The sequence below is a fragment of the Artemia sp. Qi Xiang Cuo genome, chromosome 13, assembly GCF_049724085.1.
Source record: "Artemia sp. Qi Xiang Cuo chromosome 13, ASM4972408v1, whole genome shotgun sequence".
NCBI classification, from domain to species: Eukaryota; Metazoa; Arthropoda; class Branchiopoda; order Anostraca; family Artemiidae; genus Artemia; species Artemia sp. Qi Xiang Cuo.
Window position 1 is genome coordinate 49375880 of NC_142806.1, and position 19065 is coordinate 49394944.

Genomic DNA, 19065 nt, shown 5'->3' on the forward strand with positions numbered 1-19065 from the left:
TCCATTTGGCAGATTCTGCAAATCTGCACTGCCAATCTGCAAATTTTATTTCAATGGAGACTTCTTTTCCGTCTCCGTATTGGCAGTTTGCAGATTCTGCAACCTTCGACGTTGCTTTTTCTGCAAGATGGCAGAATCAGGGATAATGGAGATCAGACTTGGCGAATGCAAAATAACTACCGGACAAATTAAAGACTCTAGTAAATATTTTCAGAAAAGAATTTTTAAAAGAAATTGGTGATGATTTATGAAAATGGGTAAAACAGCTAAAGATACAGAAGCTATAAAGGGTTCTAGAAAATGGACATCAGAAGAGTGATTGTATTAATAGAAATATGGAAGGATTTTTATGAGCAACTTTCTTCAATGGCAAATAAAATTCTAACATGAGAGGAAACGGCAAATATGATGGTTGATAAAGGCTATGAGAAGAGATTCCCTACATATATAAAAATAAGAATTAGATACTTAACAGATCAGTACAATAGAGTGCGACCCAGATCTTCTGATACAGGGAAAGGTGGAGAAGAAAAGCCAGCATGGATATTTTACAGTCAGGTGCATGAAATCTTAGGTAAGATTCTTTCTTAAACTTGTTATGGCTAATGATACCTTTTTAAGATTTTAGTGAAACTTGCATTTATAGGCATTGCTGCTTTGAAAAGTGTTTGCTCAGTCTCTCCTAAACCAAGAGCTGTAATACTGAAAAAAAGTAGCCTACCATCTCATCCCCTTCCAACACTATTTGTAAATATAATAGGCATCCTTGCCCCCCCCTCCACCTTAGTGGGGCCGGGGATAAACCGAGGCTATTTATAAAACTTTACAGGTTCTGTTGACTTTTACTAGGGTAAAAGGACACTTTACTAGGGTCTATGACAGTCCCAAATCTCATACTTATATCTACAAAACTGCATATGTGCTTTGGCTGTATCTTACTGATTCTATTAGCAGCCAAAACATGGAAAATTAAGAAAAACCGGGGTTTAAGAAAAACAGAAATGTCAAAAACAATTAGGCTATGTTTCAGGTTGTAAACTATTGTGGGTAGGCTTTTGCTATAGGCTATTTGTTATTAGTTAAAGTGTTTTATTTGAATTATGCTTAGCCTTCTAGTTATAATATCCAAAGACCTAAATTTTAAATTGCAGTTCACTGTGAGGTCCCTAGAAACTGATTAAAATAAAAATGTAGAATCTTGCAGCCTAAAAAGTTGTTGGACACACTATCTAGTATTTAAAGTATTTATTATGAATCTTTATAGTTATGGATTATCTGATTTTTGTATGATTTCTTTTGACTATGTTCTATTTTCAAATTTATCTGTAAGACTAGGCACCCCTGCCTACTACTTTCTAGAAGAAACTTTGTATTGGCCCTCTTAAACTTTTTTTGTAAATGGAAACTCTTGGCATTAAATTAACTAAATGACAGGGCAGAAAAAAATTGCTGACCAATTTAAATTTTCTTGAATACCATATAAAAAAAACCTTAGATATAAAAAAAATTCTGAGTCAAATATAAACAAATGAAAATCTTGTTCCTAATATGGCTCTGCAAATACAACAGTGACAGCTAATACCTTTTTGTTTGTTCTTTATATTTTTCAAATTTCTAGGAGTACGCCCAGCTTTCAATGAAGAAATTGCTGAGACACATGAAACATCAATTGAAGCAGATGTAGATGAAATATTGGAAAACCATAATCAAGGTTAGTAATTAACTTGTACAGTATATATTTTTGGAGTGTTTTTCTTAATTTTTTCCCAGTAATTAGTTTTGCTGGGATCAATAAAAAAGAACTCCCATGGGATCTTTCAAATTCATAAATCTTTTCTAAGAAATGACTTTGGACAATTAGCTTGAATTGTGGTTGAATAGAACTATAGCTTTTGGAAAGAAAGGGGGTTTTTCTTATTGAGGCAATGGGATTCCAACTCCTGGCATGACTATGTATGGCCTAACATTGTTATTTTTAGAATTATAAATAAAATGTTTTATTTCCTTTTTCAAACAACTTAAAAAATTGAAACAAAGCAACAACTAAGAATGGAAATAATTAATGGCTGAGGTATTTTGTTTTTACCATAACAGACATTTCCAAGACAGGTTTGCAGCACTATGAAAGGGTTTTGGTAAGATATGCAAAATATTGGACCTTTAAGCCACCCTCTTCTGTTGCCATGACTGCACTGAAGTCAAAACCTCCATTCTTGTTGGGAAAAGTCTGTAAAAATGATGCTTTTCTTGATTATATCCAAAACATCACAAATTTTATGGTAAATTGTGAAATATTTCCCAGGAGGGGAGGGAGTAAATGTATTCACAACTTATTTTTAATAAAAACTATTTCTATTCCTCCCTCAAAAGATTGATACCAAATACAATATTTGCTAGTGAAAATCTAGTAGCAAAGTTGACATTTTGAAACTTTTTAACTTGTTCTTTATAAAAAAAAAAACAAGATAGAATTCGAAATTGGACAAAGATCAAATTATGTAATTACGAGTTATATGCTTTTTTATATAGATCCAATGTTTAGCTAGCCCTCATATATATTTATATATGTGTATTTTCTGTTTAAGGAACTCAAAATGCAAATCCAGGGCCAAGCATTTCAAGGAAAAGACAGCTTAGCAAAGATGATACCAGTAAGAATATTCATGACACCTTACTAATATTAGTAAAGTAAAAATGACTTTGTTGCAAAAGCAATTGGTTCATTGCTCCAATATTTACATTCTCCCATCTTGATTTTTGGAAATAATATTAGATAGAGAATTGGAGAGTATTTTCCTCTTTTATTTGCTTCATAAGATACCCATTAGTCAGCTACTTGCCAAATCAATAGGTCAAATAGTGATAAAAACTCTGTGATTTATTTATTAACACAGGAAACGTAAGAATAATGCTGGTCAAATAGAATATATTGCACTTAAAGAAAAAGCCAAATAAATGACAAAGATAAAAATACATTATTTGCTTCATAAGATACCCAGTAGTCAGTTACTTGCCATATCAACAGTCAAATAGTAATCAAAACTCTGTTTTTTATTTATTAACACAAGAAACATTAGAATAATGCTGGTTAAATAAAATATAATACACTTATAAAAAAAGCCAAATAAATAGCAAGGATAACAAATACATTATTTGATTCATAAGATACACAGTAGTCAGCTATTTGCCATATCAACAGTCAAATAGCAATAAAAACCCAGTTTTTTATTTATTAACACAGGAAATGTTAGAATAATGCTGGTTAAATAAAATATAATGCACTCAAACAAAAATCCAAATAAATGAAAAGGATAACAAATACACAAACCACTGCTGATGAGATAAGAAATACACAAAACATTGATATTGCTGTATGGTTTGATAATTAAAATTGCAAAAAATGGCTGAACAAAATTATGGCTGAACACCATTATATTTGTCCAATTTTACAGGAGTATAATATTTTGGTGAAGAAATCAGTTCTTGTGAAGAAATCATTCTTGGGGTCTTCATAATTCATCATTCTTACGTAACAATTTTTGATAATTGACAGGATCATGGCAACTTATCTTATGGAATTTAAAGTAAAATTAAAAAAACTGAGATATATTTTCAAGAATTTTTAGGGTAGCTTTATATTTTGAAAACCTTAATTTGTTTTTGTTCCAGAATACAGTTTTTAATTTGTAAATAGGTTAAACCTTCTGCTTATAATAGTTTGTACTTTTCAAACATGTCTGTAGGGGGGGTGTTCCTTAATGTTAAAATTGAAGAACAGCATATCTCTAATGCATTTTTTAAAAATTATGCCCAAATCCTGTTATTGAGCACCTTTTCACTCAAAACGAAAAAGAGTAAGGCGTTAAAAAGGGGAGAGAGGTTGAAAATGCTGAAATTACAAAACTTGCACTGGAAATACAAGAAATACCAACATTTTCCTTTTTCTGTAGAATCTTTCTATCCTATATTTACAAAAGACACTAAGCTTTAAAATCAGTGGCCTGCACAATCATCCTGTATAATATATAGAAAAGGCACAAAACTTTAAAATCAGTGGCCTGTATTATTACCAAGTATAAAATATTATGCAAAAAAATATAGTTCCATAAAGGAGTAATCACTACATATTTTTTTTTCCTTTCTTTTTTTGTGACTTTCAAAAACATAGCAGAAAGTAAAGAGCAGGTTCCTTATTGACAGAGCAGCGAAAAGTAATTCAGAAGCTTAGGGAAAGTGTCATTGTCAATCATGTATTTACAAAAGGCACTAAACTTTAAAATCAGTGGCCAGTATTATTACCCTATATAAAATGTTATGCAAAAAAACAAAAATTTAGTCCCATAAAGGAGTAATCACTACATATTTTTTTTTCTTTCTTTTTTAGGTGACTTTCAAAAACATAGCAGAAAGCAAATAAGAGGTTCCTTATTGACAGAACAGCAAAACCTAATCCAGGAGCTTAGGGAAAGTGAGATTGCAGAGAAGGAATAGGGGAAACAACTCTTTTCTTCATTCTTTGAAACTCAAAAATCACTATTGGATGCTGTTAAAAAAAATAGTGAAATTATAGAGGAAATTTCAAAAGAAAGACAATCCAAAAGAAGTGTGAATAGCATGCATAGCTGCCATCACCCCAAAATGAGCAATGTGAAGGTTCTTCAAACAAATTCTTGCAATTCGATGGATGATATTCATATCATTTCCTCTGCTCCCACAGATGCAAAGAGGGCAAATAGTGTTAATACAGTAAAACCAAAATTTATGATTATTAAAAAGAGTAGAAATAACTGCTGCTTGTTTTTTTAATTGGTAAGCATATAATTGAATAGTTTTAGATGTTATAAAAATTAAGGTGAATAAAATATAATTTGTGATGGAAAATTTTGCATGTTCTCCTGGAATTAGGATCTCTTGCTTAAAGGCAATTTGAATTTATATATTTATGTTTGTATTACTTAAAGCCAAGACAGTTTCATTTTAATTGACATCTTAGGAGACATTTTTCTACACAAAAAATGATGTTAAATTTCAGGCGGTAGAAAACTATTAATTTGACAGTTCCAAGGAAATAAATACTTTATCCCCATAGGTAAAACAACTTTTTAATTACCAAAATAACAGTTGCACTAAACAAAAATTAGTCACAGACTCTTGACAACTGAACTCACAAATTTGTAGCCTTATCTTGTTGAATTTCATGGGGTAGAAAACTATCTATTTGACAGTTCTAAGGCAATAAATACTTTATCCCCATAGGTAAAACAACTTTTTAATTACCAAAATAACAGTTGCACTAAACAAAAATTAGTGACAGACTCTTGACAACTGAACTTACAAATTTATTGCCTTCTCTGAGCCCAAAAATGACTCTCTAAGGCTTGTTGGACATCAGATCCACTTGTAGAGACCCCCTGTTGACTTTCATGCAGGAATATTCTAGGCTGTGCTCCAATGACCTGGACACGGTTTACCCTGCGATTCTGTAAATGCCTTTCAAGGCCAGACAAATAAATTTTCCACTCCTGCAACACTTCAAAGTTCCTCATTGAGCAAAAATTATTAAGTCCTAAAGCTACAACACACACTTTATTTTCTGTCCCAAACTTAAAGTTTAAGCTATAAGCAAGCCTTGGAAATCTGGTTTTGACATGGCCAAATAGATTTTCAATGACCCTTCTTGCTCTGGACAACCTAAAAAAAGAATCTATTGCTTAAAAGAAACGAAAAAATAGCCCTGAAGTCTCAATAGTTTTCTAAAAAAGCAAAAGAAACAGTCAAAACTTGAGTAAAGGGTTCTTAATTTTAAACCTTGACTTTATGGTATATTAGAACATAATATGAACAGTAAAAAAACAACTGAGATATAGTGAGGAAAAAGATTCGATAAGAGACACCAAGTTAGAATGAAGTTAAAACAAAAAGAAAATGAACAAAATTAAAAAGACATGTTCTTACAATCTAGAGCTTTGGATAAAATGTTTTACTCTATTTTTGCAGTACATGATTCTTTATAATGACCAGGTATTAAAGGGAGATACCATCTTTTGCAAAATCATCTAAAATATCTTAGGGCATGACAAATCTAGGCACTGAAATAAAATTAACTTTCTTAAACATATTACACACAAGAGAGCTGGGTGGTTGGACACAAGCATCAGAGCATAAGACCTACAAGAGGGAGTTTCATAGCCTACAAGAGAAAGTGACACAGCCCAATGGTCCTAAGGTAAGGTCTGCACATATCACTGGGGTCCTTTATCTCAGATCAATTCATTGACTGGCAAGAATCATGATTTTACTTTCTTTTAGAGAAGGATATAAACTGCTCCAGAAAATACAAAAAATGTTTTGTTTTCAATAACTTTCAACCAATTTGCATTTTCTTTATAACATTAAAAACAGGGTAAACCAAAATTTAATTCAGATTATGGATAGAATAGAATTGCAGCCATGAAATAGTAGCAAAGTGATTGGTTTTATTCACATGTTAAAACTGTGAGGGCAGAAAGATAGCATACCAAAACATATGCAGGGAATATAAACCTTAAATACCATGCATAAAATTAATAGTTTGTCTTTAATCAACAATGTTCAACCAATTTACATTTGATTTTTCATTTGTAAAACAGTTTACACAAAATTTTCAAGATTTAATTCAGTAGATGGATAGAACAAAATCTCAATTATGAAAAAATATTAAAATTTTTTGTTTTTATTGACAAACTAAAGAAAGATAGCATACCAAAACTTGCACAGGAAACATAAACCTTAGATCTTTCATTTTTGAAGTCATATCCATAACAGGATTTCATTATAATTAAATTTTTCAGTTTGTATTGTCATTGTCCTAGGGCTTTTAAAACAATAATCATTATTGTTATCATTATTGATTTTTCTTTTAATTTTTATAGAACCAATTAGCTTCTGAGCTTGGAATTCTAACTGTTATTCATTTAGGTTTAATAACATAGTTAAGTGTTTAAGCTGTGTAGCTATACTAAGCTGACAAATATTTGATTGATTCTGAACATACTATTCTGAGAAATTTACTTAAAAAAAAACAAGCCAAATTACTTGCTTTAGAGAAAACATGGACCTTAAATTCTCTACCTTTTTGCCCTACTCTGTTCACAGTGAAAAGAAAAAGGAAGCCATTTGCTGGTTATGCTCAACAACAAGTTTAGCAGCTTTATTTTTTGTTGTAGTATGTATTGCTCATTAAATAAACTGTCAAATATAGCAATTTTATTCCAAGACCCTGAGTTTTTAATTATACAGGAAAATTAATGATATATTTTTTTCTAATTCAACCTAAAACGAGGTTTCTAACAACCAAAAATACTTTAAAGAAAGCAGACATGAATTGGTCTGCTAATGAAAGCTCAAGAAGTAGACTATAGGACTAATCTTTGGATGAAAGCTTTGGAGCCTAGAGAAAATGCAAAAAGCTTACCTTTTATTAAAAAGAATTTCTTCTGGCTCAGTTGATTGCTTTCTAAAAGGCTTCATCATCCAAGACTCTAGTCTAAAAGCCCCATCCCCAATAAGATGAAATGGAATCTTGACACCATTCAAATACCTTGAATAGCTAGGAAAGAGAGTGCCATTCATAGCTTTTTGGTAAATAATGGTGGACATAAATGCACCAGCATCACTACATCTACCTGGTATGCCTGCTTTAGCATACAAATATTGGTACTTGGCATCTGATATCACAAGCATATTCACACTATACCAGCCCTTAAAATTATAATAGTCAGTTTGATATCTTTTGGGAGGGTGGAAAGGGACATGGCAACCGTCTATAGCCCCAATAGTCATAGGAAATCCCCAAAGTTCGTCAAATTCCTTTTCTTTTACCATTAATTGTTCCAAGCTAGTAGGCCATTTGATTAATTCTGGCACAATAACTCTCAGTGCAGCATCTATAAAATCATGAAAGCACTTCCCAACAGTACTCCTTCCCAAGCCAAATAGTGAGCCTACTGTTTTATAATCACTGTTTGTTGCTAAAATATAGATGGCAACAGCAACTTTTTTGTCCACTCTAATTGCTGGCCTGAATTTTGTGTTATTTGTTTGTAGTAGCATTTTCTACTTTATTCACAATCAAATAAAAGCTGTCCCAGTTCATTCTGAAATAATTGTAGAACTCAGCATAGGTATACCTTTGACGAATATTATCCCACCAATCGTGAGTTTGAGGCATAACCCAAATTCTTTTAGAAGAAAGCTCCCTCCTTAGCTTTTGCAGCTACCTGAGCTGTGAATTTACATTGAGATTGTCTCTCCCTCGTTTAGACACTGATAAATTAATGAAGATCGAGTTTGTTATCATAGATAGTCTCTGCAGCAAGATAAATAATTATAAATTTGATTGAACAAGATGCATCTGAAGCATTTCCAGTGTGTTTTTTGTAAACCCACGAACCTGTTGTTTATATATTTTGCCGAATAACCGCAAATAGAGATGACAATGATTGAGGATTCGGCATTCTGGCAGATTTGCAGAATCTGCCAAATGCAGACGCGCCTTAACAGATCCTTATTACCACTATCTGCCAATTAAGACAAGCCAATACACCAATTAAGACGGGGCTTAAACCTTTTTCAAAATCCTCATCATTTCGTCCATGACAAAATTAAAAAATTGCATTACGAAAGTGCTACAAATTGAAGCACGTGCTACAGTGCTACACATGATGAAATAGTACTTGTTCTTTCGTGCTAAAGTCAGAAAAAGTTTTGCCCCTAATCTAATTCTACTTTTACCTTGCTTGCTTACCCTTCGTTCATCCTGCTCCACTTTCACGGAAGAACAACGATTTATGTGATCTGCCAAAATTCATCTGATTTTAGCGGCTGTTTTATGCGTCATAATGGTTAAACAGATCTGAACTCTTTTTATTAACTTTTAGAATTTAATATGATTTATTCCAATGAATACGCTAATAACAACCACAAGCCGAAGACATACAATATCTTTGGTTTATTATTGCATAAAAATTTTTGGTACACGTTATTTAATTCAGTTGCAACACAATATTTCAAGATAACTTTATGATTTAAGTAAGGCCTCAAAAAAATAAAATGTGAGAACGGGTTTAATACAAAAGCCTTCGTAATCCCAAAATGAAATAATACGTACAGATAAAAAAAAAACAGAAAAGAAAGGCACTTAGATCCATAAGGCACTAAGAGATTTAAGACTCAAAAGAGGCTAGGATATTATCTAGATCGACTAGATAAGTTGTTTGGCCAGTTTCTTCGACTTCACAAGTCTTATAAATGTCACTTTTGAAAATGAGCGTACGCTTTGAAGGCTCAAACGTCGAGCAACAAGAGCCCCATGCTGAAAACCACAGCCTGAACACAAGTATTGAGTTCAACATGGGCAAGAGAATACGGTTTTGAAGCTTGCTTTTAATGACATTCATCATAGAAAAGGACCGTCCACTATCGCATTGCTAATTGGAAAACTCAATAGGGTCAATGCCCACTTGGCTAATTCACGAAAAGGAAAATCCCGGTGCATTCGTTTAAGCACCGCTTTAGCCGCAGTTTTCAGGAACGCAAAACACTGTATTTTGATTTCGCTCTTCTGTGTGTCTGAAAGTTTAGATTTGGCCAGTTCAATCAGGAGCTCGTGTGCGTAATCAACTTGATCTGGTGGCAAATGATTGATTTCGAAGTCCATATTAACCATCAAAGACAATGCAGATGAGAAGAATATCCTACGCAGGAGACTTAGTGTCAAACTCTGCAGCTCTTCAAAAATACAAAATTGGTCAGCGTGTGTGTACTGGAACAGCAAGTTGACCCTTTGAAATTCGGTCAGCAATGGCTTCAATAACACGATGAAAATTCCGTTTTGCTCATCTTGATACATAGCGTGTAGCACTCTGGCAGTATAGCAACGTTCTTTGTCTTTGGCTAGACTGAAGAGTATGGTGAGCTCCAAGTACTGCTCATGTATGTGAACCAAGACATTGTACCAAGAGAGCCAACGAGTATTTGAGGGAGAAATAATACGTAAGGGTAAATTTCCATCGTTTATCAACTTAATTACATGTTGATATGTCTCCCTTCTAAGGGGGCTTACATTAAACCATTTATATGTTTTGGACATCATAAACTCAAGGTTCGAAGGAGGTTCGAAAGGAGTCCTCTGAAGCACTATTCTAGACAAGCTACTTTTGATATCTTGCAAGAGTTAGGTTAGGAAAACAAAACTTTCAGTTATGAATCCAGGGCCAAGAACATACTATGGGAAGGTATTGCCATTTTACTATGTTAACCCCCTTCTGATTTCTAAGTCTTGGAATTTTGACAAAACAACATTATATCTTAATTTTGAGTTTCTTTATCTCTGGTTTTAGTTTGAAAATGCAATTCCTGTTATTAGAGTAGAATTTTATGCCATATCAAAGGTTTTTTTTTTCCTAAATTTAGGAAATGTATTTCCAGGTCTTTGAAACGTCCCAAATTGGGATTGAGCAAAGTTATGAAGCTGAAAACACTTTTATTTTTTACTTTTTTTTAAGCTGAAGATCTATTCTGCATGGTTTCACTTTTATAAAACAAAGGTTTTTAAAGGTCATCAAAGGTCAGTGCCCTCTTTTGGGGAAAGGAGTAGAGATGGGTTGGCTACTTCAAAATATCTTTCCGGGACATACTTTAGTCTGTAAACCCATCCCAGAAAACTTCATTTTTGTAACCTAACCCTTTCCCAAGATAGCAACAAATAGCTTGTCTAGAATTTTACCATATATAATTCAGACTATATATTTGCATGGGCGCCTATAAGGGGGAACAAGGAGGGAGCGCCTTCACCTTAGTACTCTTAGCATCACTAGTTACAGTAACTCTAGTTGTGGTACTAATAATATACACTTAGTGCCTTCTGGATAGTTCAAAGTCCTCCACAATGTACTCTTAAAGATCTAACTTATTAATATAAGTTGATCTTGAGATATTGCTTTGTCACCTTTTTGAAAGTCCACATGCTCATAGTTTGTTTTGATTTGGTCCAACGTCTGCCTAATTATTTCTTGTATTTGATTAATGAGGATGTTGTTATATTCTCTTTGGACTATTGCTCTGAGTGTTGTGGGAGGGGGGGGGGGTGGCATTCTCAAAGTCATAATTTCTGGACCTTTAAACTATGCTGAACAAAATGACTATCTTAAAATTTTGATTGGATGTGTTTGGGCAAGTGATTGACGTGGGGGAGGGGGAGCTGGTTGCCCTCCATGAGCTCTTTTTGAAGTTCCTGTGACATTCCTTTCTATAAGAAGTACCCTGGTCTAAAAAACAAAACAATATATTGTGCCTACATTGCTCTTTACTTAGGCAGCACTATTGTACTTCCTATGATATTTTGTCTTGAAATTTTAATTATACAGCACTGGAAGTGCCAATTAGACCAGGTAACCCCCCTCCCCCTATAATTCAGCCTATGAGCACCCATGTATATTTGCACTTTAGGGGTGGGGGGGGGGGTAAAGTATAATAAACTTGCAGTTAAAAAGTCTTAATTAAAACAGTCTAGAGAAGGACACGTAGAGAAGGAAACATGTTAAGAATACAATTCATAATATGCAGAATTATTGTAGATAACACATATTGCATGTATCTCAGCTATACTTTTTCCCTAACTCCTTCCCCTAATGTGCAAATATATAACCCAAATTATATATTTCCAATGCATTCTGCCACCCATCATTATCTTGCTTTTCTGGTTTTTGTTTTGTCACAGTTGATTAAATTTACTGGTACAATGGATGAATTTCAGCCATGTATTTGCAAATTAAGGGGGAGGGCCTGGGGGTAATGTATAGCAGGGCTACAAGCAAGATATCAGCAACAATTATTTCTGTATATTAATTATCAAGTATGAATTGTTTTCTTAACACGTTTCCTTCTCTAGGTATATACCATTACAAGTAGGGAAATCTGCATATTACAAAGTACAAATTGTTTTCTTAACATGATTTTTCCGCAACAGCCCCAATTTTAGACTAAGCCTAGGCTACAAAAAGTTGGGCCAGATCTGTCAAATATATAAAAAAAGGATAGATCTGCATAAAATTCAAGTCTTGCCTTAAGGGCTAGGCACACGTAGCTGATTTCGGGAACCAAGAGTGTATTCCACGTCGAGTGATTATAATTAATGATGCTAATAGGCGGGGCTTAGTGACTTTTTTCGGTGATTAATCATCATTAATTACATTCTAGGCAAGGAATGTACTAGGGCTGTAGAGCTTTAGGCAAGTAATTAATCGTATTTAATGATTATCGTAAATTAATCCTAAATTAATCGTAATTAATGATGATTAATCACCGAAAAGCGTCACTAAGCCCCGCCTCTTAGCAACATTAATTATAATCACTCGACGTGGAATACACCCTTGCTGAAATCGGTTCCCGAAATCAGCTACGTGTGCCTAGCCCTTTAATCTCAGCAGCAATAAAATTCCTTGTAAGACTCCTAATACAGAGCCACCTCAGCCATGCAGAAATAAATTCCTAATGGGGAAGTGTTTCAGAATAGAAAGCGTTCCACGCTCTAAAGGAGGGATCTTGTCTTTTTGGTGCATAGCCACGGCTGAGCCTCCGTGATTTTGGAATTTTGGTCTGACTCAAAACTTTCAGTCAAAATATGCCCTTTAAAAAAAAAAAAGCCCACATTCCCGCCCCACGGCCCCCACGCTCACTCCAAAATTCAGCCCGCCTCTGACGGCTAAAACAAGCCCAAGGGGTGGAAAAAAAGGCCCATCTGCAACACAGTATACAGCTAAAAGCCCAAAATTAACTCTCTAATTTTTTCTATATGACTAACAAAAAAGTAGTCAATTTTATAATAGATGGCGAAAATACTTTCAGAAGAGGATCTTGAAACCACAGCCAGAGAGTTTCTGCTAATGATCAGGCCCAAGAGAGGGGGAGGGGGCAAAAGCACTGGCATTAAAAAATCTTTTTCATGGCTTAGGCATTGAAAAGACTTTTTCAGGAGAAAGGCTGTCTAAGTCATTATGCTTTGTAATTCAAAATTTGTGTAATTTAATTTATTATCAAACGTTTTTTCAGGCTTTTTTATGACTTATATTTTCCACTAAATGTTCTATTACTTAAACCACATACATGTATTCAAAAAAACTTCATCAGAGATAAACGGACTTTTTTCCACCCTACATAATGAGACTCCAAACCGCATAGCAATATTCAACTGGACATCTAGTTACTTTTATTGGACATTCACACGGGGATTAGTCGTAGTCTTAATTGGGATTACGACTAAGACTTGGCAAAAACTTCCCGTTCACACGGGTCTTAGAGTCTCAGTCCTAGGCTCAATAGTAGTTCTATCGGAGTCAACACACCTGCAACTAAGGCTAGGTTTCAACCAATAACATCAAAGATTAGTGGCCAGAAATTTAACAGGAATGGAGGGTGAGCAAGTGGTACAGATATAGAATGGTATATGAATTGAATTTTCTTGAAGAACTTAATGTTTATGTGGAGAAATATAAGGTTTCTGTGTGATAAGACAGAGAAAAATTACAAGGAAACTTCGATAAAGCAAAATGCATGGGAGGTCACTTGCTCAAAAGTAACATCAAGGCCTTTATTAGCTGCATTTTCAGATACTGTTTGGGATGTTTGATTAATAAAGTCAAGACATATAGTCTAAATCTGGCATATCCCCTTCTCAAAATTGTTTAAAAATGATTGCTTTTCACTTGTTGATAAATTCCTGTCAAATTTCTTGCTACTTATCTTCGATGAATTGGTTAAAACCTAGTCTTACATGCAGATGATTTGATTTACATTGAACTATTATTACGCCTAGGACTGAGACTCTAAGACCCGTTTGTACGAGTAGTGTTTACCAAGTCATAGTCACGACTACGACTAAGCCCTGTCTGAATAGCCAATTAATTTCCGACCCACGTAATTAGAAGGAAGCTTTCCCAAAACTTATTACCGAAAAGTAATTAAAAATTTTATAAAAAAAAATACATTTAGTTTTTTTAAATTAATAAACAAATTTATTCATGTGTTGTAAAGATTGAAAATAAAAATTTGTGTTGATACTTTTCAAAACGAGTGTCATTTTTTAAAGTTCTTTTTCCCGAATCTTACTTCTTTTTCTATGCGTCGTAAAACTCCCATTTATTCCTATGCACCGTTTAATCAATTTTTGGAGAAAACACTAGGAGACAGAACAAGTCATATCTTCGTTCTACTTGGGAGACTTTTCACAACTTCAAGCTTCTTGGTACAAATAAAAAATTTTCACTTGACTTAGATTCAGTCGTTAATCTGAATGAAGACAATCCCAGTCTCAATTTAAACGGACTAGAGTGAATCACCCGCAACTCATCTTTTTCTAATTCATGTTTATGGCCGCATACAGTTACATTATTTGAGCAACACTTTGGTTTTATCCAAGCAAGCTTTCCTTGACTTAGATTATGCTGATGATATAAGCATCCAAGATGAAAGTGTAAGTAAACTGAATGAACTTTTTGAGTTCCAAGTTCAGGTTGCTAGGATAGGTTTTAAAACTAATGTTAATAAGACTAAGTTGCTAAGGCTAGGAATTAGTGAAGATGAAAAGCTGACGTCGGGTAACGAAAAGATTGATCAGCTTCACTTACCTTGGTAGTATCATAGGCAGCGCGCTAGCGCTCCCTAAGTAAAGAACGATGTGGGCACAATGTGTGTTTTTTTTCTCCATACCCGGGCACTTCGTATTGAAGGAGTTGTAGTAGAAACTTCGAAAAGGGCAAATTCGATTGGAAATTGGGGTGGCTAATGCTCTTTTTAATAGTCGAAAGTGATTGGAGGGCTACTAGCCCCCCCCCCATGCCCATCATTTCCCCAAACACATTCAATAAAAATTTTGAGATAGCCATTTTGTTCAGCGTAGTTGAATTCCAGATAGAAAATATGTTTTTGAGAAGGACACTCCCCCACAACCCTCAGGGCAAGGGTTTTAAGTTATGCCCTGGGGGCATATAAGGTTTTTATAGAAGGCGTTGACGTAAAAACTTCAAAATAGTCTCTTTTGATTGGGAATTCAAAGGGCTATTGCGCTATGTAAGAGTCGAAAATAATTGGAGGGCAACTAGCCCCCCCCCACACCCATCATTCCCCCAAATACATCCAATAAAAATTTTGAGATAGCCATTTTGTTCAGCGTAGTTGATTTCCGGATAAAAAATATTTTTTGAGGAGGACACTCCCCCACAGCCCTCAGGGCAAGGATTGTAAGTTATGCCCTGGGGGCATATAAGGGTTTGTATAGAAGGCGTTGTCGTAGAAACTTCAAAATAGGCTCAATCGATTGGAAATTCAAAGGGCTAGTGCCCTTTTTAAAAGTCGACAGGGAATGGAGTGCAACTACCTACCCCCCATGCCCATCATTCCCCCAAACACATCCAATAAAAATTTTGAGATAGCCATTTTGTTCAGCGTAGTTGATTTACAGATAGAAAATATGTTTTTGAGGAGGACACTCCCCCACAACCCTTAGGATAAGGGTTTTAAGTTATGCCCTGGGGGAATATGAGGTTTTTATAGAAGGTGTTGTCGTAGAAACTTCAAAACATGCTCATTCGATTGGAAATTCAAAGAGCTATTGCCCTTTTTAATAGTCGAAAGTGATTAGAGGGCAGTTAGCCCCCCAACACCCATCATTCCCCCAAACATATCCAATCAAAATTTTAAGATTTTGAGCGCTGCCTAAGTAAAGAACGATGTGGGCACAATACATTATTTATTTTTTCTTCTACATACCCGGGCACTTCGTATCAAAGGAGTTGTCGTAAAAACTTCGAAAACGGCTCATTCGATTGGAAATTGAAGTGGCTAGTACCCTTTCTAACAGTCGAAAGTGATTGGAGGGCAACTAGCCCCCCACACGCCCATCATTCCCCCAAACATATCCAATCAAAATTTTGAGATAGCCTTATTCATCAGCGTAGTTGATTTCCACACACAAAAATTATTTTTTGAGGAGGAAACTCCCCCACAACCCTCGGGGCAAGGGTTTTAAGTTATGCCCTAAGGGCATATAAGAACGTTGGCACAATGTATCATTTATTATTTTTTTTTTTTCCTGTAGAGCAGGGAACTTCATATAGAAGGGGTCGTCGTAGAAACCTCAAAAGGGGCTCATTCGATTGCAAATCGAGAGTTCTAGTGCCCTTTTTAATAGTCGAAAGTGATTGGAGGGCAACTAGCCTCCCCCCCACGCCAGTCATTCTCCCAAACACATCCAATCAAAATTTTGAGATAGCCATTTTGTTCAGCGTAGTTGATTTCTAGACAGAAAATATTTTTTTGAGGAGGGGCATATAAGGTTTTTATAGAAGGCGTTGTCGTAAAAAATTCAAAACAGGCTCATTTGATTGGAATTTCAAAGGGCTAGTACCCTTTTTAATAGTCGAAAGTGATTAAAGGGCAACTATCCCCCCCCACGCCCATAATTTCCCCAAACACATCCAATCAAAATTCTGAAAGAGCCATTTTGTTCAGTGTAGTTGATTTCCAGATATGAAATATGTTGTCGAGGAGGACACTCACTCCCCCACAATCCTCAGGGCAAGGTGTTTAAGTTATGCCCTGGGGGCATATAAGATTTTTATAGAAAAGAAACTTCAAAACAGGCTCATTTGATTGGAAATTCAAAGGGCTAGTGCCCTTTTTAATAGTCGAAAGTGACTGGAGGGCAACTAGCCCCCCCACCCATCATTCCCCCTAACACATCCACTCAAATTTTGAGCTTGCCATTCTTTTCAGCGTAGTTGATTTCCTGATAGAAAATATGTTTTTGAGGAGGACATTCCCCCACAACCCTCAGGGCTAGGGTTTTAAGTTATGCCAAGGGGGCATATAAGGTTTTTATAGAAGGCGTTGTCGTAGAAACTTCAAAACAGGCTCATTCAATAGGAAATTCAAAGGGCTAGTGCCCTTTTTAATAGTCGAAAATGATTGGAGGGTAACTAGCCCCCCCCCCCCGCCCCTCATAACCCCCAACGCAAACCAACAAAATTTTGAGATTGCTATTTTGTTCAGTGCAGATGATTTCTAGATAAAAAATATGTTTTTGAGGAGGACACTGCCCCACAACCCTCAGGGCAAGGGTTTTAAGTTAAGGCCTGGGGGCATATAAGGTTTTTATAGAAGGCGTTGTCGTAGATACTTCAAAAAAGGCTCATTCGATTGAAAATTCAAAGGGCTAATGCCCTTTTTAATAGTCAAAAGTGATTGGAGGGCAACTAGCCCCCCCCCCCCCACGCCCATCATTCCCCCAAACACGTCCAATCAAAATTTTGAGATAGCCATTTTGTTTAACGTAGTTGATTTCCAGATAGAAAATATATTTTTGAGGAGGATACTCCACCGCAACCATCATGGCAAGGGTTTTAAGTTATGCCCTGGGGGCATATAAGGTTTTTATAGAAGGCGTTGTCGTAGAAACTTCAAAAAAAGCTCATTTGATTGGAACTTCAAAGGGCTAGTGCCCTTTTTAATAGTCGAAACAGATTTTAATAGTCGAAATTGAACAGAAATTACAATAAATAACCGAGTCAAACTCAAAACGAGCAGAAATTAACATAAGTTAGGCGCAAAACCCCTACGCCTTCCCAAGGCCAGAACAAAATTTGCACTTTACTGAAAAAATACAATTGAATGTACATTGTCAGTTTAATATACATATACTGATATTTAGTAATCAAAATGTTAATATTATTTGATTTATTAAAGTTATAAAATAGGACACATTTATATTATTTTTGGTAAAGTGCAAATTTTGTTCTGGCCGTTGGAAGGCGTGTATTTTGTGTGGACAACTTATGTTAATTTTAGCTCGCTTTGAGTTTGACTCGCTTATTTATTGTAATTTCTGTTCGTTTTGGGTTTCATTTATTTATCAATGCTGATTTGTGATTGGTTCACGCTTGGTAGATTATTTGATTTTATTTTTGCTCATTTTTTGTTTAATGGAGTTCTTTACTTTTCTTTGAAAAACTCATTTTGTGGAAAATGTTTTTTTATATTAATTATTAGTAAAGACGATTGGAGCAGTGAAGATCTTAAAAGTAGAATAATCGAGGCTACTACTGCTACTACTACTAACAACTCACCGCAGCACCAAGCCGCTTGAGGCCAACACAGCCACGTACGCTCCTTCTCCACCCCAATATATTCAAAGCCTCTCTTTTTAGCCCTCCCACGAAGTTCCCATTTCCTTTAAATCTTTCTTTATGATGTCCTCCCACCCCAGATGAGGACAACCTGCTTTCCATTTAGCCCCAGACGGTTGGCCGAAAAGAACGATCTACGGCAATCTGTCATCCTTCATACTCACAACGTGCCCTAGCCACCTCAACCTTTCTTTCATTATAGGCCAAGAGAGCGGTATCGAACCACATTTTTCGTACAACCTATTGTTTGAAATACGGTCAGTGATCCGGGTACCCAGAACAGTCCTTAAGCGATTTCTCTGGAAAACATCTAGCAAATCTTCATCCGCTTTTTGAAGCACCCATGCATCAGAACTATATTTGACCACTGGCATCACTGTAACTTCTAATATTCCAATCTTGGTTTGCAGACTTATCTTCCTATTCTTCAAACTTTTTTTAACTGCGAAAAAACATCCTGAGCCTTGGCTATTCTACTTTTAACATCCTCACTGCTCCCACCATCTTTACTAATAATACTACCAAGGTAAGTGAAGCTGCCCACCTGATCAATGTTTTCATTACCCAATGTCATCTTTTCATCTTCACTTATTCCTAGCCTTAGTAACTTAGTCTTCTTAACATTAATTTTCAAACCTATTCTAGCACCCTGAACTCACAAAACCTCTAAAAGCTTATTCATTTTGCTCACACTTTCATCTAGGATAGTCGAAGCTAGGGTTGTTTTATCATAGTCGAGAAAAGTTTTGAAGAATAGTAAGATAAGTTTGCGAACTAAGATTAGAATATCAGAAGCTACAGTGATGACAGTGTTCAAATATGTTTTCTTAAGCAATTTCTCTGGAAT

The 19065-nt window shown here is 35.2% G+C and overlaps 1 long non-coding RNA gene across 1 annotated transcript; it reads left to right on the forward strand.

The window, feature by feature from the left end:
* The first annotated feature begins 529 nt into the window (after positions 1-529).
* LOC148945368 (uncharacterized) lies at positions 530-5168 on the forward strand. Its single transcript, XR_016142688.1, has 4 exons — positions 530-574; positions 1619-1711; positions 2586-2651; positions 4385-5168. It is a non-coding gene; the product is annotated as an uncharacterized LOC148945368 (long non-coding RNA).
* Positions 5169-19065: the final 13897 nt, after the last annotated feature.